This window comes from Peromyscus maniculatus, chromosome 10 (assembly GCF_049852395.1).
Source record: "Peromyscus maniculatus bairdii isolate BWxNUB_F1_BW_parent chromosome 10, HU_Pman_BW_mat_3.1, whole genome shotgun sequence".
Taxonomy (NCBI): Eukaryota; Metazoa; Chordata; class Mammalia; order Rodentia; family Cricetidae; genus Peromyscus; species Peromyscus maniculatus.
The window spans coordinates 76,142,512-76,163,021 of NC_134861.1; positions in this window are offsets into that span (position 1 = coordinate 76,142,512).

Genomic DNA, 20,510 nt, shown 5'->3' on the forward strand with positions numbered 1-20,510 from the left:
TTTGTTTAATGATGCAAGGATGCGTTGTATGCTTTTTTCTTTCTTTTAATTAGTAGCATTGTATTCTTTTGTTTTGTTTAACTCTGTGGAACTATGTTACTTTGACTGTCTATAACACTTGATTGGTCTAATAAAGAGCTAAACAGCCAATAGCCAGTCAGGAGAGAGGTAGACAGGAATGCCAGGTAGAGAGAATAAATAGAAAAAGAAAAACAGAAAGGGGAAAGTGAGAAAGAAAAAAGAGAGAAGGTTATCAGGGGCTAGCCACACAACTACCCAGCCACCCAGCCACCCAGCCACAGAGCCACCTAGCCACCCAGTCACACAGCCACCCAGTCACACAGCCACACAGCCACATAGCCACACAGCCAGTCATGGAATAAGAAGAAAAGAAAGGTATATAGAATAGAGAACGGTAAAAGCCCAGAAGCAAAAGGTAAATGAGTTAATTTAAGTTAGAATAATTGACTAGAATTAAGCCAAACTAAGGCAAGGCATTCATAAGTAAGTATAAGTCTCTGTGTATTTATTTGGGAGCTGGGTGATGGGCCCCCAAAAGACTAAAAAGTAAAAAGAAAAAAACAACTAATAATATATATAATATCACTTCTAGATGGGAAGCAGAAAAAAATAAAACAAAAAAATTAATTATTTCTTGTATCTACTTTTGGATGGGCTCTCAATTTTCCCCCACAAGTACTAGACTGCTAAATCAGGAATTTTTCTTTGATAGTCTGTCCTTTTAACTTTTACAGTACTTAAATTGTGCCTGGCTGTCCCTTATTCCTTGTCATGATAATACATTTAATGCTTCCTAATGGATTCTCTTTTCCATTAGCTTTTAAAAATACTCCTTACTGATAGTCTCATTATGTAAGTAAAACTCCCATTGATCAGAGAAAGTTTAGAAAATTCTGATGGATAACAAAGGAACACAAAGCTTCCTGGGACTGTATAGCCTGAGATTCATTAGCATGTTGGAGTAGGTCTTACTTTATTTTCCTTTTTCTGGGACAAAACAGCCTAACAAAGGCAAATTAAGGCGAAAAGGGTCTATTGTTGCTCATCGTGGTGGAGAAACCAAGGTGTCAAGAGATTGAAACAGCCAGTCAACACCTGTCCACAGTAAGGAAACAGCTGTGAATGACAGCCTATGCCAGCAGTCTTCCTCTTTTCATGTGCGGTCTAGGGCTGAAACCCAGGGAATGGCTTTCCCCCCATTTGGCATGGGACTTTTCACTGCAGTGCATCTATGGAACATACACCCTCAAGGACATACACAGCGGCTTCTTTCATGGGTTTTCCAGATCCTGTCCAGTTGACTATTAACCCTACCCATCACAGAAAAATATCCTCCAGGTAGCTGTTTTGTAATTATTTAAACACTTTAATTTTGAGAAACTTAGCAACAATAGCATATGTGTGCAGTACTTTCTATGAGCCAAGCGTTTTTCTAAAAACATTTGCATTAATCTGACTTTCACCAAGAAATTCTGTTCATTGCCGGCGTGTTATAGGTAACCAAACTAAGGCTGATGTGCCTGTTTATATCCATTGTTTTTCTTACATGTGCCTTAGATTGCAATTCCTAAATATGGCATTAAGCATATCTCCCTTGTTCATGTTTTAACAAAAGACATCTAATGATTCACTTTCTCCCACACTTTCATTTGAGTAAATGATAAAAGAATATTAGAAAATCTGACATATCTTTAATAACTGCTTTAAAATACACACACATTCATTTCTTTCATCTCTACATAAGGTTAGTGCAGAGGTCAGCATTTATCACAGGTTCCCCTGGGGTTCAGCTGCTGGAAACAGCATAGATCTGCAAAGGTACCATGCAGTGTGATGAGGATGAAAGAGACAATTCCAGGTGTCTGCTGACTCTTCCTCCAACACCTTAAGTTACCTCTCTTCGCTCTTCAGGAGACATGCAAAATACATGAGCATAATGTCCTTATTAGGATCAGAAAATAGTAGGGGGCAAAAGGTGATTTAAAACCTGTAACACAGAATATTCAGAGATTTGGTATTCATCTCAATTGCTAGACTCAAGAATCAGTGAAATGTCAAGCCACATTGAATTTTAAAATAACTCCTGTAAATGCATGGGATGAAAGCTGCAAAATAATAATGAATCTACTGTGTTCCATAGCTTGTGATAAAACACCAGATACATTTGATATAACCAGTAATTTGTAATAATAATGTCACCACTACCTTCTGTTTAGAATACTACAAGAAAAAATGCAGCGTGTATTATAAATAAACACATGAAATATTTTAAATATGATATTATTGAATCATATAGTATCTTGCAAGTATCTGAGTTTGGATCCTCAGTAGCTACATAAATGCCAAGTGTGGTGCACATGCCTGTAACATCAACATTGGGAAGGTGGAGACAGGTAGATGCTTAGAACTCATTGGCTGGTCAGTATAGTGAATTAATTAGCTTCAGGTATAATGACAGACCCTGTCTCAAAATATAACATAACGAGCAATAGAGGAAGACACACAATGTTTACTTCTCTCCTATACACACACACACACACCACCCTCACCACCCACACTACTACCACCATCATCATCACTATCATGTATGCATGTACACACCATGTGAATACATACATATACCAGATACAAAGGTTTTTTTTTATTAAATTTTTTCCCTTTATTTTACATACCAACCAGAGTTTCCCCTCCCTCCTCTCTTCCATGTCCTTCCCCCACCTCCTGTTTATCCCCACCCACATCTACTTCTTCTCAGTTCAGATAGGGGCTGGCCTCCCATGGGAGTCAACAAAGCATGGCATATCAAGTTGAGGCAGGACCAAGCTCCTCCTCCTGCATCAAGGCTGGGTAAAGTATCCCTGTATGGGGAATAGATTCTAAAAAACAAGCTACGTGCCAGGGACAGGCCCTGATCTCACCACTAGGAGCCCTACAAACAGACCAAGCTACACAATTTTCACCCACATGTGGAGAGCCTAGGTCTGTCCCACGCAGGCTCACTAGCTGTAATCCAGAGTCCCTAACCTCCCATAGCTTAGGTCAGCTGTCTCTATGGGTTCCTCTATCATGATCTTAACCACCACCCCTTGCTCATATAATCCTTCCTCCCTCTCTTCAGCTGGACTCAAGGAGCTCAACCTAGTGCTTGGCTGTTGATCTCTATAACTGCTTCCATCAGTTACTAGTTAGGGTGTTCACCAATCTGATTACAGAAGAAGGCCAGTTCAGGTACCCTCTCTACTATCGCTAGGGGTCTTAGCTGGGATCATCATTGTGGATTCCTGGGAGTTTTCATGGCGCCAAGTTTCTCCCTAACCCCCAAATAGCCCCTTCTATCAAGATAGCTCTTTCATTACTCTCCCCCTCTGTCCCACCCAAATTTGATCAACCCAATCCCCCATGTTCCTGTCTCTCATACCCTCCTCCACCCCTTTTATCCTCAATTTACCCAGGAGATCTCATCTGTTTCCCTTTCCTAAGGAAATCCATGTGTCCCTCTTAGGGTCCTCCTCTTTACCTAGCTTCTCTGGGGCTGTGGACTGTAGTCTGGTTATCCTTGCATTACATCTAATATCCACTTATGAGTGAGAAAATCTATTTCCACACATCATTCATATTCTCCATACTTACCTACTTCATTGTTTATCCTCCTCTTAATTCCTATGTTTAGATTCTCCTTTCTTTTTTCTAATGAGCATGCAGAATAATATGTTTCAGCATGGCATAATCATACAAATACATCATGTACTTCACTCATGTTCAAACTTACAATTCTCTTTTTGGCACCTCTGTCAAAAACCAGATGGTAGTAACAGCATGGATTTATTTCTTGGTACTCTGTTCTATTCCACTGGTTTAAGTGCCTGTTTGTGAGCTTATCATGCTATTTTTGTTACTATGGCTCTGTAGTATAATTTGAAATCAAGTATAATGATACTGCTACATTGTTCTATGGTATCTGCTCAAGATCTCTTTGGATATTTGCAATCTTTTGTGCTTCTGTATGAATTTTAAAATTTTTCTTATTTCTATGAAGAATGTAATTGTAATTTGATAGAGGTTGAATTAAATCTGTAGAGTGTATTTGGTAATGTAGCCATTCTCACAATAGTAATTCTACCAGTTCTATGAAAGTTAGATCTTTCTGTCTTCCATTGTCTTCATTTTTTTTTAGAGTTTTAAAGTTCTCAATTTAGAAGTCTTTTAACCCCATGTTTTTTTTTTCTTTTTAACATTCCTGTTCATTTCTTTTCATGATCACTATTACTATATTAAAAAAAAGTTCCTGGGTTTTATATTAATTTTTTTGTAGCCTGCTACTTCAATGAACATGTTTTCAGAACTAAAAGATTTCTGGTGGACAGTTTAGGGCCTTTTAAATAAATAATCATAACAAAAAGGGAAATTTTGACTGTTTCCTTTCTTATTTGAATATTTGTTTTGTTGTTTTGCTTTAGGGCTCTGGCTAAGAATGCAATCTCTCTACTGAATAGGAGTCAAAGAGTCTGTCATCCGTGATGGTAGAAGAAATACTTGCAGCCCTTTATTCAGTACAATGTCTGCTACAAATTTGCATAGGGGTGTCTTTCTGTATGCTGTGAATACGTGTTGCTCTGATTGGTTGATAAATGAAGCCATTTGGCCTATGGCAGGTCGGGTTATAGCTAGGGGTAAAATTGAAGAGAGGAATGGGAAAAAGAAAGGAGAGGGGAGAGAGAGACACCAGCACCACCAGGAGAAGCAAGATGTGAAAGTACTGGTAAGCCATGGCCATGTGGCAACCTATAGATTAATAGAAATGGGTTAAGTTATAAGAGCTAGCTAGCAAGAAACCTGCCATTAGGCCATAAAATTGGTAATTAATAAAAGCCTTTGAATGATAATTTTATAAGTGGCTGCAGGAACGCTAGACTGGGGAGGACCAGAGAAACATCAGACTACATTTGGTTGCCCAAAGTGCTGGCTCGAGTTTCCACATAAAACCTGAGATAACTTCATAAGAGATTCTACAACAGTGCTAAAAAGAGCTTTCTGAATGCATCTCTCAGGCAAGCTGTGGGCTATACTATCACAGATTTGCAGTGTGCAGGCTTGAGCTACAGTGTGGCAGATTCCTGCAGAGGTACACAGGGGTATCTCCAAGCTGTGTAGCACACTGTATGGTAGATTTAGCCTTTACTCATACAGAAACAAAAGTGTTTATGGGCCAGCTGCATGCTACCTGGTGGCAGCATGGACCCAGAGTTGGGGTAAGCATGACTCTCCTGGGTACTTCTACCATATTGGGAAGCTGAGGTGGGCAGAGTCAGCAGCCAAGGCTGCTGCTTTTCATCCTAGCCACACAGTTTAACAGTTTAAAATCTCTCCTGATCAGAGAAGGATTATAGATTCACAATAAGACAGATTCAGTTGGAATAAAACTCTAAATTCTTCACAGTGTGTGCAAAAAATGTATGTAGGCTTGGGGAATATATGCAGTTATATAAAGAAATAGTTTTAACAAATAAAGTCTTAAAGAGACAGTAAATGTAATATAAAGATAAATCACATAAAGATGGAAATCACATACAGAGTCTGGATTATATTGTTTTGGGGATTTTTTAACTACAGAAAGACATTTGATTGTAAAGGCTGCTAAGTTAAATTAATATGTATATTTTAAAGGTATCTTGACTTCAAAATTTGTGTCTAAGTGTATGTTGCTTTGGAAAAGAGGTTCTACTTTTGTTTCCACAGAAGATGAGAACCTGTGTGTTGCTTCTAAGCTAGTATAGTTTGATCAAGGAAGACCCCTCTGAGAGGTCTCCGATGTTCCAACATCCAGAACAGCTTCAAGGCAACTGGCTCAGACAATGCAGGCTCATGGACTACTCCAGTCAGGACTTGACAATAATTCTTAATTTTCTCAGGATCCACATAAGATTGCCAGCACCTCCAACCAGCAGGAAGTAGTATGAGAAGCTATACCCAAATTCCCAAAATATTGTTTATAAATGTTTATTTCTATTTAAAGAGGTTTGATTAGAAATGCAATCTCTTTCTAAAAAAGAAAAGGGGATAATATATATATATGATACGATGAAAGGGTAGATTATTGAATCTACTTTTAAAGAGCAACAACTTGTTTATAATGTTTTACATTGCTATAGATTTTAGTTTATTACAAATGTAAAGTTAATTTTGTTATACTGTATGTATATTTCTACTCTTGTTTAAGGTATTATGTTTATGTAACTCATTTAAAATTATAATAAATGATCAAGAGATGCAGATTAATAGTCATCTAGGATAATCAAACTTATAATCATAATAGTTGTTTCTTGGGTAAGCAAACATATATTTTGGATAGATAGATACTTTTCTGACACTTCAAAGACCTATAGAATATGGCATTTAAAATGTTTTAAAAACTTATACTTTCTGGACAATGAAACATGTCTGCTCCTGGCAGCACTGATTTACTTCAGAGAGGAGGATGGGCATCAAAGATATTCTATATGGAGTTTGTTTGTTTTTGTTTTTGTTTTTCTTCTTGGCAAAATATAGCCATTTTGTCAAGAGGCTGCTCTTGCCTTGACTGTTGATAATACATTGTATAAACTGGACCCATAGGAAAATGACCACTGAATTTGCCAAAATGGGGCAAAATGGTTCTTCAGATTCCTGCTTCGCAGAGGAGATTGCCAAATATTTCACAGGACACAGGGAGAAGCAACTAAAAAACTCTAGTCCTATTGGCTGAAGATGGATTCCCCAATGTTACAGAGGAACTTTGGATGACTGTCTAGGCATGCTGCTGTCTCTATCATTTCCAGAATTTTGGAAGTTGCTTACAAAGCACTTCCTGTTTATTTAGGTAATATTATATCTTTCTGGGGTCTTTGATGTAGTTGAAGACTAGATAGTTATAATTATAGTTTTCCTTAGTCATGATAAAAGATAAATTAGATATGAAACTTTAGACTTACAAATATAGGAAAGATAGAATATTTTCTTTAATTTTGCCAAATACAAACAGACTAGATACTGTAACTGTAATTCTTGCTTGATAACTGTTCTATTATATGCAGTTTTACTATGTTAAAGTTAAAACTTGCCTTTTTGATTACATAGAAAACTGAATTTGCTGTGGGATGTCTTTCTGTAGGCTGTGAATATGTGTTGTTGTAATTGGTAGATAAATAAAGTCACTTGGTTATAGCTATGTGTGAAATGGAAGAGAGGGACAGGAAAAGAAAGGAGAGGGGAGAGAGATGCCAGCACCACCAAGAGAAGCAAGATATGAAAATACTGGTAAGCCACAGCCACATGGCAACTTACAGATTAATAGAAATGAGTCAAGTTATAAAAGCTAGCTAGCAGTAGACCATACAATTGGTGGTTAATATTAAGACTCTGAATGATTATTTTATAAGCCGCTGCAGGACTGAAGGGCCAGGCAGGACCAGAGGAAAGTTATGGCTACACAAATGATCATATATGCCCTTGATTGAGGTAGAAACTTTCAATTTCATGTTTCTTTAGCATTTTTACTGTTATGGAATCTTGCACACTATCAAAGGCCTTTTCTACAACTATTAATATGACCATGTGATTTCTGTTCCTGAATCATCTTATGCACTCTGTCCCATCTATTGATTTACATATGTTGAATCATCCTTGGATGCCTTAATGCAGTTTGTTTATAGTATATGAACTTATTTAATGTGCTAATGAATTCAGTTTGAAAGTATTTTACTGAGAATTTTGCAGCTATGTTCATCAGGGTAATGGGTCTATAATTTTTATTGTTGTCTTTGTTGAGTACTTTTTAGGCTTTGTTGTCAAAGTAACAGTACTTTACAGGATGAGTTTGGTTGTATTACTATAATTTGTGCAGTATGACTATATAATAAATGTTCTTTTAAATTTAGTATGGATAGTTTAGAAACTTCAACAGTATATGCCACCCACATACATTATATGTGTGCACACACATGTATTGCATATGTGTGCATGTACACACACACACACACACACACACACACACATATATATATATATATATGAATGTCTATTACTATAAGAACTCTATAAGAACTGCTCACAAGAAAGTGAGTTTCAGAGAGAGGTTTAGTGACTTATTAAGGTTCATGTGCTTATCATCCAGTGGTTTGACTTGAGGATTATTCCTAAAACAATTCACTGTCTCTAAATCCAGCAGCAAATGGAAAACAAAAGATCAGAGAAAATATTGAAACTGTGAAACGCACATGCACATCAAGATCTTCCCTTGGAACAAGCCTTTGGGAAACATGTTTAATCACAGACATTGTCAAATACTATTGTAATCAACAACTCTAGCTAGTTGCTTTATGGGTATATACATATGTAAGTGTTGTATCAATTACAGTATCTCTGTGACTCAGTGAAGTATATACTTCATATTGTTTTCATATTAATCACTTTAAAGTGAATATGGATCTTTGAGTATACCAGAGATCCATTAAGCCTCTAATGGGTTGGATTAAAGAATGCAAATATGGGAGTCATGAAACTAATACAAATAAATATTCTTTTCACTAGATAAAACAGAATATACATATCTACATACAAATCTATATATGTAGATCTGTACAGATTTCTCTGGTCCAACACTAATACTAAAAAGCATCCAACTCAAGATGAAACAAAAAGGACAAGTTCTAAGTACTTGAAACACACCACAGTATCTCACATCAATAGCTGTACCTGGCTGAATCGTTAGGAAATATAAAGTTCAGTTACAAAGGTAACTAATATGGGGGAAAGTTAATCAAGTAGACTATAAATAAGGAATCTAGAATTAGTTGAATAAGTACTTAGCAGATACATAATATCACACTTTTGTGTTGAAATTTCTTACTTCCTAATATTATTATTGAATGCATATTCATATGTATGTGCACCCAAGAGTGTTATGTATATGTTTGCATACATATACACACCAAAAACAAATGAACATAAAGGCTCCTATTTATAACTTAGCATGTTAATTGAGTTAATATTATTCTTTTATGTACCTCTGACATTTAAAGTTCCAGTCTTGGAATAAGCGAGACTATAGAGTATTGAGCTATGAAACAAAATGTTCTTATGTTTAGTGAGTTGACATAGCAAAATCTGTTAGAAAGTCTAATAGAGCAAAGCAGACATCCCTGAACCTCCCAACTAGATGAAGTTGAAGACTACAGTCAAGGGATTAAGATAGAACTGAGGAATGCAGGGTAAAGCTAGACTTCAGGCAAAGACAGATGCACTATTTAATCCCCCCCACTTTCAGTCTTGTTCTCATTTTTCTTTTTATTTCTAACATTCAATAGGACAGTGAAATATTACTCAAATTAAGGTTTAAAAGACAACCTGTAACAATGACAATGGACAACAAATGATGGGAACAATAATCATCCTCGACAATGAAGGCCAAGGAAACTACTTCTTTGTGCACAAAAGCACATGCTTATCTTTCAGGCATTCAGAGCAAAGAGAAACATAATAGAATATATCACTCTCAATAGCTAATAAAGCAGAAAACCAAATCAGCAAGAAAGACAGATTTCACCAGGCTGGGAAAGCTGCAAGGTAACATTGCATGCCACTGCTTCAGGGGTGCCTTTGAGTCACACATAGTATTGTAATGAGGTATTTCAGAAAGAAAAAAAAGAAAACCTAAAGAAAATTTGGATAAATATGACTCAATAGAAAACAAATGAGCAATTCAAGTGAAGACAAGATTTAAGAAACTAAAGGAGACAGACAGAAATAGGTGGTCACAGAAAACAGGGAAGCATAAAGATGAGGAAAGTGCTAGAATCATTTTCACAATTGACCTGGATGTGACAAATTGAAGCTGTAAGAGTGATGTAAAGTTGCATAGGCTTGTCAGATAAATGTGTACATTTCCCTTAATAATGTATGTAGCTTTTTGCATAAGTTTCTCTCTGGTAAGAATAATTATGATTCAGATGGTTGTTTTTATTTTGTTGGGTTTTTTTTTTTTTTTTTTTTTTTGGTTTTTCGAGACAGGGTTTCTCTGTGTAGCTTTGTGCCTTTCCTGGAACTCGCTTTGGAGACCAGACTGGCCTCGAACTCACAGAGATCCACCTGCTTCTGCTTCTGCCTCCCGAGTGCTGGGATTAAAGGCGTGCACCACCACTGCCTGGCCAGAGGGTTTTTTAAAGTGTTTTTTTTTTTTTTTTTAAATATGAGAACGGTACATATATCACTTCTATCCCTCACTCCTCCCCCAAATCCTGATTTTTCTTCCTGTCCCTCTCAAATTTATTTTTTCTTCTATAATTATTATTTTATACACACACACACACACACACACACACACACACACACACACACACTATACATAACTTACTGAGTCCACTTAGTGTCACCCTCCTGTGAATATTGTGCTTAGGACTGACCACTTGGGACTTATAACCTTTTAGGAAACTTGCTGCAAGAGAAAACTGATGCTCCTCCTCTCAACAGACATTGACTGTTCTTCATTTAGGTGTGGAGCTTTGTGAAATTTCCACCAACCACATAGGCACAGTGACTGGTATGGTCATTATTCAGATCTTGTGCAAGCAACTGTATCATTGAGATGTTATGGGTATAGCTTTCCTCATATCTAGAAGATACTATCTCCCAGCAGGTCATGGCCCTCAATCTCTTAGAATCTGTTTGCCTTCTCATCTGAAATGTTTCCTGAGCCACAGATGCAGGATTTATGTTGGGGCTGGGCACTTCACAGTCATTTAGTCTCAGCATCTTGACCAGTTTGGGATTATATAGTAATCCTTGAGCTACAAAGACAAAAGTTTATTTGATGAGAGGTGAGAGCTACACTTGTCCATGGATATAAAGATATGTATTTAGAATATAGTTAGAAGCTATACTGATTTAGGAAAAATGGCAGTAGTTGGTTCTCCTTTAGGGTCAATGACCTCTATAGCAATGGTTTCTTGGATGGGATGTTGTACCACGCATGAATTCCTTCCTATTAAGTGAGTGTTAATGCCAATTACACAGCCATTAGTTACCCCAAAATATAAGCGCTATTATTGCACCATTAGTGATACCTTGCTGGGCTGGTCATTGCTGTCCTTTGCAGGCTTAGCAGCTGGGTAGGCCTACTAATAAGAAGTCCTTTCTCTCTTGGCTGTTTACAGAGCACCTTTTAATATGAGAAGAGGCGGCCCTAAAGGAGGAATCTTCTAGGTCAGTACCAGCTCCACTCTTCCAGTTTCTTTGAATGATAATGCCCTTGGTTGCTTGAAGTTCTGGGAGGCAACCAAGGGCAGTGGCAATATCTTTTATTGTTTTGGGGTGTCTATTGGACCCTTCTGACCCTAAGCAACAACTTAAAAAGGTGCTTTACCTTGACTGGTGCTGGGATTTTGTTAAATAGTCTATGAGTTCTGGGGGAGGGGAACATTATTACCCCATTTGTCATAACTCCATTTAAAATACATAGGTACATATGTGTGTGTGTGTGTGTCTGCATACATATAAATTATAAATGCATTTTATGTAAGTTTATAAAATAGTATGGCTCCACATGGCTGCATTAAACATCTTCAGTGTTGTCTCTGCTTCCTCTCTCCCTTTGCATGACCCTTTCTCCCCTTCCAAGTGCCCACTCCGTGTTTCCCTTTCCTCCATCATAGCACCTGTGCCCTGCTGGCCTACTATCTGCAGCTCCTTCCCTGTCTCTCCCAGCCATGGTTCCTCTCTACTTTCCCGACTTCAGTGTTTACTCCAGGTTATATAATCACATCTAACGATTCAGAGCTGGGAGCCACAAATAAGAGAGAACATGAAGCATTTGTCTATCTGGACCTGGGTCACTTCACTCAGTATATTTTTCAGCTTCATCTACTTACCTACCAATTTCACGCTTTCATTTTTCTGTATATATGAATAGAATCCATTGTGTGCATGTACTCCATTTTCATCATCCATTCATCAGTGGGTCTACATCATTGTATTGTCTTCTAGAAGTATATTTAAAAGGCTTCCTTCATTCCTAAATGTCATTTTGCTATTCACACTTGATCTTTTGCTTAAGTGAAAATATGAGAAAATAATTTACGTTTTGAAATGACATAGTTCTAGACAGGAATTTTTGCTCAAATCCCTTCCCAGAAGTAAAGTTATGTTGTTACACCTATGTATTGCACAGTTGGAAAATACAGTCTACTTGTGAGTGTAGGAGAAATTGGTGTGGATTTAACAAACATGGATACACTTCTCACTGCATGCAAACTCAGTGATTCATAGATAAAGAAAGGCAGGAGACCAAGACGAAGTGTGCAGCTTGGCTATTGCCATGTAATTTCTTTTTCTTTTTGTAATGATTTTTTTTCATTTATTTTACATACCAACCACAATTTCCTCTCCCTCCTCTCTTCCTTTTCCCTCCCCCAACATCCTACCCACTTCCCTATCCACTCCTCCTCAGTGTCCATTCAGAAAGGGGCAGGCCTTCCATGGGAGTCAACAAAGCATGGCACATCAAGCAGGACAAAACTCCTCCCCCTGCATCAAGGGTGTTTGAGGTAATCCAGCATGGGGAACAGGTTCCCAAAAGCCAGCTAAGCACCAAGGACAGGTCCTGATCTCAATGGGGGAGCCTCACAGACAGACCAAGCTACACAACTGTGACACCGATGCAGAAGATGCAGAGTGCCAAGGTTGGTCCCATGCAGGCTTCCGAACTGGTGGCCCAGAGTCCATGAGCTCCCATGAGTTCAGGTCAGGTGTTTCTATGGGTTCATTCATCATGACCTTGATTCCCCTGACTGCCATACAATTTAAGTGATATTGAATCCAAAAAACATGAACCCAGAGTTCAAGATTACAGATTTTAAATGATGTTTTTTTCAGTCCCCATTTGGGGTGCTGGATGTCCTACTGTCCTTGACATTTCTGTGCTTCTTTTTTTGAGATTTATTTGCTTTTCATTTGAAGTGTATGAAGTTGACTCCATGAGTGTATATGCACCAAATGTATGTCTGGTGCCCCGGGAAGACAGCAGAGGTAATTGGAACCCCTGGGATGGGAGTTGCAGAGGGTTGTAAGCTGTCCTGTGCTGGGAAGCTCAGCAACTTCTCAATCAGAGTAATCTCTCCAGCTCTGATTTATTCTGTTCATTAGGAAAATTAATGTATTAAAATATTGCTGCCATTAATTACATCACAGGGTATTATGGCCACCTAATAATTGTGTGGTAAATTCAGAGTGTCATACAAATTGAAGATACTTGCCAAGACACATGTACATACACACATACTGCTCATACAGTAGAATCCTATGTCCTCTAATTTATGTATTTATTTATGTTGCTTGTCTCCTCCAAAAATGCAATATCATCCTTTAACATTGCTGTTCAAGCTGGTAATATTCCCTTTCCTCAGGACCAATGCATTCATTCCTGCATCTTGATGAATGTAGTCTGTGCACAAACGAATTGCCTAACCATTTTTTTTTCTTCCTAAAAGTTATGTCCTTCCTACAGGGACCTCTTCACCAGGGAGCTGAAAATGGTCCTGTTTCTTTGTTTCAGGATTGCTCTTCTGGGGACCCCAGCATCCAGCGTCACTTTCTTTCCGGCTTTACGTTAGCGTTCTTTTATAACCTCTTGGCTGTTCCTCCTTTCCCTTTGTCCAATGCTAAGTGCCTCATTCTCCCTACAGTGGAACACCCACACACATTATTCCTAGATCATTCCTTGACAAAACCTCCTGCTAGTGACGCTGAGAACTTGCTTCCCACAGCATTGAACAAGGACACTTAGCTACTCCCTGCCCTTGCCGCATTTTATTCACAACATCCAGCCAATGGGCCCTTGTTCAAATGTAGTCAGAGTGTTGGTTTCCCTGCATTGTTGCAACCTAGTATCACAACCTAGAAATACTAGAAATTTGTTTCTCAAAATCTGGAGGCAAGAAGTCCAAAAACCAAGGTGTCAGAGGAATGATATTTCCTGCCATATTCTAGAGAGAATCCTCTCTTGCATGCTCCAGTTTCTAGTGGTTTCCTGCCAGCCCTTTGGTGTTCCTTAGCATGCAGCTTCCTCACTCCGTTTCCTGCCCCTGGCCCATTTGGTTTCCTCCTGTCGTGCCTGTCTTCACATGGCATTTTCTCCAAAGGACCAGTCACCCTGGATTAGGGCCCATCCCACTAGACTCATCCTAGCTTGAAAACATTTCTAATGAACCCATTTCCAGGAAAAAAAAATCAATTTTTTGGGTATCCGGAGTTGGGATAGAAGCACAAATTTTGCAGATGCCCGGCATAAATAGTGATGTGTCCGATTCACCAGTTCACTGGGGTAGCCATGATGGTTTACTTACTGAGCGTTCCATAGACCAAGGTATGTTAGTCCCGTGTCTTGTTGCAATAATGTGATATCAACAAAAGTAACTTCAAGAAGTGAAAGTTTGTTTCTGCTCACAGGAGATACAGTCCTTCCTGTCAGACACCTGGTGACAAGAGCGTGAAGCAGCTGGTCCTATTGCGTCTGCAGTCAGAAAGCAGAGAGAGATGAATGTTGGTGCCCAGCACGCGCTGTCCTTTTTATCAGTTTTGGACTCTGGTCCACGGAAGGGTACCATCTTTAGAGTGGGTCTTTCCACCTCAACCTAATCTAAAAACTCCCTCACAAACATGCCCAGAACTTGTCTCCTTTGCGATTCTAGAACCTGCTAAATTGATAATCGGTATCAGCCACTGCACAGGTATATTGCTGTCTTGGGGGATTTGCTAACTCCTAGATCTGATTGTGTCTAGAATGCCCCTGTCCTCAAATTTGCACAGCTCTTTGACTATCCTTCTGGCACCTTGTAAAGGAACAAATGATTTTCAGTAGTGCTTTCTGAGATGCCACTTAAAGTAAACAATCTAAACTGTCTATCACACAACAATATGCAACATAACATATTGTGTAACATTATATGTATTATGTAATGAAAATTAATAATAAAAGAGGACATGAATTTGAAGGAAGAGAGGGGTATATTGGAGGGTTTGGAGAGAGGAAAGGAAAGGGGAAAAGATGTAATTATAATCTCAAAAATAAAATTAAAAAAAGAAAAGAAATAGCAAGGAAGGGGACCACAACAGAACTTGTTGGCTTATGCGGCATATGTATGTAGAAAACAATGGCTGTCAGCCTCGATTCCAGTTTCTGTTGGAACATTTGATCAGCTTCCTAATCACAGTGTTTATCTCCTTGCCTCCTAATCTAATGAACTGATAGGGAAAGGTGTTGCTTTACCAGAGCAACCAGGAGGGTAGGACTGAAAACATGCCTGAATGTTTAGCCTTTTAAATTAAACCCTCTTTTTCACTTTTACTAAAATGGGAATGGTACCTGTGCAGCCAGCTTCTTGGGAGGATAAATTCCCACAATGTTTGAGAAAAGTTTCAGCACATAGAAGGGCATGTCCCTTTATTCAGACAATGTTAGAGCCTGAAATTAAGCCACAGAGGCAAAAAAAAATCACCATTTTATAGTTTCCACCTATTGTCCTTTTGCTTGATAATGAGATTGTCTCCAAGCTCTGTTTCTGTTTTTTAATGTTAGTAAAATTTTCTAATTGATTCCAAACCCAGAACAATATCCACCAAAATTCAAACACAGTTTAAAAGTATATTTGTTTCTTAAAGATGTTCCAAGCATGTTACTGATGTATTTTCAGTAACAGCAACCTTCTTTAGAAAAGGTGACAAATTTGGATTTGATAGCTCTTATTTAACTGCACAAATCCTATTTGCCAGTATTGTTTATAGCATGATAGATATATTAATTATAGTTCAATAGGTATTCTACTAACTTAATATTACAGATTGTGTACATTTGACTTGAGTTATTTTACTAAGCATTCAGGGAAGGTCTGCCATGGGCCTGATCAGTATAATTTCATGTAGAGAATAACCAATACTTTCTTTTTAGTCCTAATTGTGTTATTTAGAAGAAGTGACATATATAATTAAAGATGAAGAAATGCAAAGTCATTTCACTGTGACTGCTGCTGAAATGCTGTGACTGACATGCTCAGGAGAGTAGTGCAGTATGCATTTTCCAAACTCACATTTAAAGAATTTTCAGTACACAATATGAAAGAAACCTAATTTCCTAGATATCACCGAGACACAGATTGCATGCCAGCAGCATTACTGCACAGCTACACAGAATTTTCCCCTAGTGGGTATCTGATTTGGGAGTTTAAATATAGATGCAAAAAAAGCAGGCATTTCTGAAGAAGTCTAGCAGTTATTTTATTCAGTTGTATCCTTCAAAAAATATTGCACTAGGTCGTGTTTTGATACTCTCCATGTATCAGACAATGTGGTCATGAGTAATGCTTTAGTTTGGGGTACTACAATAAAGATTTATAGCCTGAGTGATTATTGTACATAGCAACCGTCATTCTCAACAGAGAAGCTATGACTGATTATCTGTGAGAGATATTTTTATGGAAAATAGATTCTTTTTTCATACAATACATCCTGACAACAGTCCCTCCCTCTCCACTCCTCCCAGCTCCCACCATCTTCCATCTCCCCCAGATCCACTCCCTCTCCATTATCTTTCAGAATGGGGCAGGCCTCCAAGAGACAACCACTAAACACAACACATAAAGATACAATAAGACAAGGCAAAAACCCTCCATATCTAGGCTGGACAAGGCAACTCAATAGGAAGGAAAAAGTCCTAAGAGCAGACCAAAGAATCAGAGATAACCTGCTCTCATTATTAGCCATAACATATATGCAGAGGACCTGGTGCAGACTCATGCAGGCTCCATTCTCTGTGAGCCCATATGAGCCATGCTTAGTTGATTCAGTGAGCCATGTAATCCTGGTATCCTCCATTCTCTCAGACTGCTACAGTCTCTCCTCCCCCTCTACTGCAGGGTTCCTTGATCTCCGAGGGGAGAGACTCAGTGGAGACCTCCAATTTAGATCCTCTGTATAATGTCTGGCTGTGGGTCTCTGCACCTGCTCCCATCTGCTGCCAAAGGAAACATCTCTGATGATGACTGGACAAGGCACTGATCTATGAGTAAAGCAGAGTATCATTAGGAATCATAAAATTGTTTTTTGGGTGAGGACAGGAGGACAAGAGAAGATGTGTTTTGTTCTACTTTAGTCTCTGGGCTCCTCAATCTCTGGTTTCTAGCCATTCAGGCAGTATAGGGCATGGTCTCCCTTGTCGGCAGCAGTAAGTTTGCTGCCTTAATTTTAAATGCCCTTTTTTTGTCCTTTCTCAGCTAAGTTGTTTGTGTGAAAAATGTGCAGTTGGGTTCCGGAGGGTGCTGGGAATCAGTTCCTCTGTGGTTTCCTGTTTTGGAAAACAGGGTCCGGCTTGCCTCCGGATACAGAGTAACCATTCCTTGACTCCTGCTGTTAGAGGGGTATATAAGCCCATGTTGATATGAATCAAGAGAGCTGCTTCCCTGATGAACTGAAACCGGGTGTCTAGAGTGCTGTTTAACCTCGGCATCCCTCGCCAGATTTCGTGCTCCAGCTGCGCAGGCCGCAACAAGTGGAGGTTACCACCGAGACCTGGAAAGAGGGGTAAGCAAACAAGGCTCTCCTTCACAAAGGAAGGGGGAGGATTGGGTATAACAGAGTAAAATAGGGTACGTACCATGGGTAATACTGCAAAAGCTCAGTTGGCCACTGAGGAACAGGAATTAAGTTAAGTAAACAAGGAACAGGAATTAAGTTAAGTAAGCAAGGAACAGGAATTAAGTCTAGCACTGCACTCACATTTGTGGACACCATAGCTGAAGCAAGTCCTTGGTTTCTGATGGTAGGAGGTCTGAATATTACAAGTAAAAAGAGATTTATAAATGATGTTGCAAGAGAAAGGCGCAGATAAATTTCCTACAGCTAAAGTGAAAGTGAAAGAGCAACTTTCAGAGTGCAAGCAAGCATTTGCTAACGCTCAGGAGGCAGAGATGAATGAATCTTTGAAAGGTGAAAAGGAAGAGGTCTATACCTGTAAAGAGTGTATAAGGATATTTGTGAAAGATTTAATAGATGGGGAAGAAGATGATGATCTTGCCTCTGTCTCAGATTTAGTAGAGGAGGAAGAGCAGCTAGAAAAAGAGATAGAGGAACTACAACAGAAATTGCACCGTGCAAAAGTATATTGGCAAAAAAAAAGGGTGTGTGTGTGGCATGAAACATATCCAGTCATTGAAACTCAGAATCAAGCTGGACAGGTGGTCCGGGAGCATGTTCCTTTAACTTTAAAAGATGATGCCTCAGGGAGAAGCTGAGCCGTTATGGAGTTTAGTAAAAAATCTACCTGTGTTACTACCTGTGAGTATTGATAGCCCTGTTTTTCCTGTTGTATTTTCTTCTAATTGGACAATTGGTACTGCTGCCAGCAATGTAAAACTCCAAGAAGGTTTTGTAAATATTACTTTGCAGTTAAAAAGATGTTCTTTGTTTTGAGAAAAATAGTACAGCTGGCAAGAATAATCTGAAAGGCAGCTTTCATGATTGCCTAGTCCTGAGTAATACTTCATTTGGCAGACTTTGTAGGTAGTTCCAGCATGTCCCAAGTGCTCCCTTCCCTTTTTGTTGTTTGGAATGGTGATGTGGGAGGGGAGGGACTACTAAACGGTTCAGTTCTGAATTGTAGCTTGAATAATTGCTGGAGTGCAAATTGGTCCCATGCAGTGATTGTGAGAACACCTGCATTTGCAGTGATGCCTCTGGAGAGTCCTTCTTCTGATCAGTTTCCGCTGCAACTGAAGAGGACAGGAAGAGACTTTGGCATTACTGCTGCAATTGTTGCGGCTGTGAGTGTATGTGCTGTTGCTGCTACAGCTGCTGAGTTTGCCTTATCTCAGACTGTTCAACAGGCTGCCGTTATCAACACATTATCTGAGAGGGTGGCTGGTGCCTTGGACATTCAACAAACATTGAGGGACAATTACACTTTGGAATTCTGATGCTTAATCAGCAAGCAGCACTGTTACAAGAACAGATATGTTGTGGATACGCCAACATATGTTATGTGCTTATGGAATGTCAGGAGTTTGTATAACCCCTCATGCAGCTTTTAATGTATCGGCCAAGGTTGCAGAATTGAATGCTTATTTGCGAGGGCCTTGGAATGGGACATTTTTGAACTAAGGATTAATGAAACTAGAGTTGTTCCTGTAAATGGTCATTAATGTCTAAAGCTACTGGGTGGATCACTGGATGGGCAGGGTCTGTTTCCCTCTTATTAATCTGTGCAGGCGGTATGGGAATTGGGTTATTTCTGCTATGCTGATGGCAACGCCAGTTCACTCGACACCGACAGGTAACCAAGCAAGCCCTTCTGGCCATATCACCCTCTGAATCTGCACAAGTGTGGTTACAAATGTTGGACAGATAGTACCCAGAGACGGGCAACTCCTGTGGTCCTCATGTGACCTAAGACAGGGGTTTATAAGGGAAGCCACCCCTCCCCCTCCCCGTGATGGCTAAGTTTGGGGATTGCAAAAGGTGACCTAAGGCAGGGGCTATCTGATCTTCCACAGGCTGTTTTAGCCGATGTGTTCCTTTTAAAAAATAAAAAGGGAGGACATGTCGGCAGCAGTAAGTTTCCTGCCTTAATCTTAAATGCCCTTTTTTGTCCTGTCCCAGTTGTTTGTGTGAAAAATGAGCAGTTGGGTTCCAGCAGGTGCTGGGCATCAGTTCCCCTGTGGTTTTTCCTGTTTGGAAAACAGTGTCGGGCTTGCCTCCGGATACAGAGTAACCATTCCTTGACCCCTGCTGTTAGAGGGGTATATAAACCCATGTTGGTATGAATAAAGAGAGCTGCTTCCCTGATGAACTGAAACTGGGTGTGTGGAGTGCTGTTTAACCTCGGTGTCCCTCGCCAGATTTTGTGCTCTTGCTGTGCGGGTGCAGCACTCCCTCTCATGGTGTGGGCCTCAAGTTGAAGCAGACATTGGTTGGGGACTCCAACAAGTTCTGTAGCACCATTTTCCCATCACATCTTGGAGGCATGATAGATTATAGGTCAAAGGTTTTGTGGCTGGGTTCATGTCCAGGTTTCTCTTTCAGTAGCTTGCACAGTGCCTTCCACACCAAAGAGACTGGAACATAGTGGTGAAGGCTCCATGCAGGCATCAGCTCTATCTTTCTACATTCAGTGAGCTGTGCAAATGTTGTCTTTGGCAAGATCCTCTCCCCACGTCCTATCATGAGCCTGGGTTGTTTGGGGATCCCCAGGAGACCACCTCATCCAACAACTCTACCTAATGCAAAGTCCTCCATTACTAGGAGGCGTCCTCACTAGGGTCACCCTCCTTGATTCCTGGAAGATTCCACACCACCCTACAAATGCCACTCAATTCCAGCTGTCTCTCTCTACACTTTCTCCCTCCATCCCTTCTCCCCTCCATACCTGATCTCTCATATCCTGTCCTTACTTGTCCTTAGTCCACCTGCAAAAT